Source organism: Corapipo altera, unplaced genomic scaffold, assembly GCF_003945725.1.
Source record: "Corapipo altera isolate COAL_440 unplaced genomic scaffold, ASM394572v1 134, whole genome shotgun sequence".
NCBI lineage: Eukaryota > Metazoa > Chordata > Aves > Passeriformes > Pipridae > Corapipo > Corapipo altera.
In genome coordinates this window covers 340,738-344,949 of record NW_020885059.1, presented here as the reverse complement: position 1 = coordinate 344,949, position 4,212 = coordinate 340,738, and the positions used below count along the sequence as shown (strand labels likewise).

Below are 4,212 nucleotides of genomic sequence, written 5' to 3'. Positions count from 1 at the left end.
ATAATATAAATGATATAAAATAATATAAATAATACAAAATAACATAATATAAAACAATATAAATAATATAAAATAACATAAATATAAATTAATATAAAAATCCAAAACAATATAATAATAAATAAATAAAATTAATAGAAAATAATATAAATAACATAAAATAATAAAATATTATTAAATAATATAGATTATAAAATAATGAATTAATATAAAATTATATGAATACAAATTAATATAAATAATATTAATAATTTTAAAAAAATAAAATTAATGTGAAATAATGTAAATTAATATGAATTAATAAAATATAAAATAAATAAAATTAATATAAAATTATAGAAACAACATAAAATAACATAAATAAACCCAATTCCCAAGGTTTTCCAAAAGCCAACACCCACGGAAATTGCTCCCCCTCTCCTCTCGGGGAGGGAGGGGCAGCCCTGGCACGGCCGAGCCCGGGGCAGAGGAGCCCCTGTCACACCCCAGGGGACTCGGCTCTGCCGTTCCCTGCGGGCAGAGCCGGCAGGAATCGCTCCTGGAGGCCGGGGACGATCCCGGAGCCGATCGATGCAAACCAGGTCAGGGCTCGGCCGCCCCTCGCAAATCACATCCCGAGCCGGGAGGGTCCCAGCGCCTGCTCCCCCTCCCGACGGGAAGCGGCACCAAAAATCTTTCCTAAATAAATCAGCCTTTATTGTAAAACTCGGCCCCCGACCAGACAGAACCTCGTTAGCATCGATTTTGAGATAAATTATTGAAAGTGGCTCTTGCCTGCTCTTTGCATTTGTAAAGGAGGAGGGAAGCACAGCCCTGACAGCCCTGGGCTCCCAGCATCATTCCCATGTCCCAAATCCTTCTGTCCGGATTCCTTCAGCCTTTAACTCAGTGGCACAACCCCAAATTCCATCTTGGCACGGAAACCAGGCTCCTGTGCCAGGAAAAGCCCCAAAACTGGGGCAGCACCACCCGCCCCGCTGCTGCGGGTGACGCTTCCCCACGGACATCCTCACATCCCTGCCTGCATCCTGCCGGCACTGCTTCCATCCCTGAGCCAGGCTGCCCTTGGGAAACCTCTTCCCAGAGCCCTTCTCCCACCTCCTGGCACGCACAGGGGATCCTTGGGACACACGGGATCCTCGGGAAGCGTCGGCAGGAAAACAAACACGTGGCACGGAGGAAACGTCGCCGTGTCCCTCATTCCAAGGGGAGCAGAGCTCTGGGAATCCTGGCACTGCCAGCTCCTGCCTGGACACGGAGCTGGGCAGCCAAGGGAGCCACAGGGATCCTGGGGAGATTTATCCACCCTGTTCCCTTCCCATTTTCTGGGAGCTCCCTCCCGGGATGGGCTCCTTTGCTGGAACAGCTCAGGGACGAGCTCGGGCTGGGGGGGGTCCCACCATCCTCACTCCCCAGGCAGGGATTGGGAAGATTTTTCCAAGCAGCCCTTCCTCCCTCTCCCACCTTGGGCCATTCTCCCCCGTATTTTATGGAATGGGGGGTGTTCCACCAGGAATCCAAGGCAGGGCCCCCCCTCCCTGTGTCCATCACCCCATCCAAGGCTTGGACAAGGAGCTCATTCCTTGGGCCCCAGTTTCCCTTTCCTTCCCTGCTGATCCCTCACTCTGTGCCTTTTCCCAGGTGATTCCCAGAGGGTGGGTGCAGACACCCTGGGATGGCACCACCAGGCTCATCCCTGCCTGCTCCACCCCTTGTCCCGCTCCCACATTCCCAGGCACATTCCTGGTGGATTCTGAGCTGTGAAATCCAGGAATGGGATCCATCTCCCACCCTGCCCCCCAGCCCTGCTGCATCCAGGTGCTTTCCTGGAGTCAAGTCTGGAAGTGCTGCTCTGCCTTCCCACGACCTCACTGTGTGATCCCAGCCAATATTTGGATTTCCCAGGGATGAATCAAAGGGAAATGCTGGAAAACCCAGCCCAGGGGGCTGTGCTGCCTCTCCCTGGGTGGAACATCCCAACCTTGGCCACTCCACCAGTGGGAAAACGCCTTTAACACCCCGTGGGCACCCATTCCCAGGGTCTGGAGCCCCCCTGGAACATCCAGGATCCCTCAGGCCCTGCATCCCAACACTGTGGATCCCACATCCCGGAGCTGCCCGGGCACATCCTCAGAGGAGCTGTGTTTTAATGTAGCAATTTGATTCAATTTTCCACTCTATAAAATTACCCATCACTGCTCGTTGCTTCCTAACAGACACCTTCACTCTTAATTTAACAATCCCATCGAATTCTGCCAGGGAAATTGGAAAAATTTATCACCTGTGAAATTTTATTTTTCCTTGGTTGTGTCTGTTTTTGTAAAACTTCATTAACGACGATGACTTGCTGAGGAAATTATCTCTTCATCTCCCTCCTCTTCTCTTTTCCTCCCCCCCCCTCCCTCCTTCTCCTTCTTTCTTTCTTTCTCAGTTTTCACTTGGGACACGAGGGAGGGAGAAGCTCCAGCTGGGATGGGGATTTTCCCTGTGCTCACTGCGGGGTCACAGGGGTGGCAAGGCAGCCAGGAATGCTGGAAAACCAGGAATGCTGGAAAACCTCAACCAAGGCAGCCAGGAATGCTGGAAAACCAGGAATGCTGGAAAACCTCAACCAAGGGAACCAGGAATGCTGGAAAGCCAGGAATACTGGAAAGCCTTGGCCAAGGCAGCCAGGAATGATGGAAAACCTCAGCCAAGGCAGCCAGGAATGCTGGAAAGCCAGGAATGCTGGGAACCTCAACCAAGGTAGCCAGGGATGCTGGAAACACTCAGTCAAGGCAGTCAGGAATGCTGGAAAGCCAGGAATGCTGGAAACCCTTGGCTAAGGCAGCCAGGAATGCTGGAAAACCTCAGCCAAGGTAGCCAGGAATGCTGGAAAACCTCAATCAAGGAAGCCAGGAATGAAGGAAAACCTCAATCAAGGAAGCCAGGAATGCTGGAAAACCTCAGCCAAGGTAGCCAGGAATGATGGAAAACCTCAGCCAAGGTAGCCAGGAATGATGGAAAACCTCAATCAAGGAAGCCAGGAATGCTGGAAACCCTTGGCCAAGGCAACCAGGAATGATGGAAAGCCAGGAATGCTGGAAAACCTCAATCAAGGAAACCAGGAATGCTGGAAAACTTCAGCCAAAGCAGTCAGGAATGATGGAAACCCTCAGCCAAGGTAGCCAGGAATGGTGGAAAGCCAGGAATGCTGGAAGCCCTGACAGACCATCAGCACCCCCAAACACCATCCTGGGAGCACCCCAAGGCTCCTGCTGAGCCCAGGGACTGCTGAGGGTGCTCCCGAGGGAAGGGGGGGGCCAAAGAGCCGAGGATGAGAAGAGAGGAAGCGAAGGTGAGGAAGGGAAGGTGAGGAAGGGAAGGTGAGGAAGGGAAGAGGAAGGGAAGATGGACACAGGCTGAGGGTGTGTCCTGGAGCTCCAGCTCTGCTCCCAGCACTGTCTGGATGCCACAAGCCATTCCTTCCCCCTTGGCAGCAATTCCAAGGGGAAGGTCTCGGGCACAACAAAACCTCCTGGTGCTTTTTAAGGACCAGCCCGGACAGAAAGTTCTGCAATGAGGAAGAAGAAACAAGGACCTCTTTTTTCCCCATCCCTGAACTCAGACACTGCTGGATGCTCTCAGGGTGGGGTTCCCACCCTCAGGGCAGAGGCAGAACAGGCTCAGGTGACCTGCTGGCCGAGCCCTGGGCTGTGTCACCCCCTGATTTCTGTTGGCAGAGCCAGAAATGTTGCAGGCCTGTCACCCTCTGAGCCTGTGGGGTCTGTCCAGCCCTCGTGAGAGGGCACCAGCTTGTCTTTAATGCAGTTATTTTATCATCTGGTGGCAGGGCAGTAATTGTGTTACAGCCCTGCCTGCCATGCCCAGGAGGGAGCATTTCCATCAGCTCAGCTCTGATTTTCCAGGTAACACAGCCCAGAGATCCCACTCTCACCAAACTCAATCTGACTCGAGCTGAGAGGGAGCAAAACCTCTAAAAGCTGCTTCACCCGAATTTACTGATGAGACCCACCCCCAAAACAGGGAGGGTTTGTTCTTGGGGTCCAGCCTGAGCAAAGAAATGGGGTGAAACCTTCGAGTTTTGGGGCCATGAGATGTTCATTCCCATCAGCGTGTGGCGGGGCCGAGGTTTCCTCCCTCGTTCAGGGGGAGGAGAGGAAGGGGATGGTTTGGATTTTGGGTCAGGGGGAGAAGAGGAAAAGGATGGTT

At 51.8% G+C, this 4,212-nt stretch overlaps 1 protein-coding gene across 2 annotated transcripts in view; it reads right to left on the bottom strand.

Moving 5' to 3' along the window:
* SKAP1 (src kinase associated phosphoprotein 1) overlaps positions 1 to 4,212 on the bottom strand; it is a 149,593-nt gene that overhangs the window by 23,195 nt on the left and 122,186 nt on the right. The gene's annotated exons all lie outside the window — the stretch shown is intronic.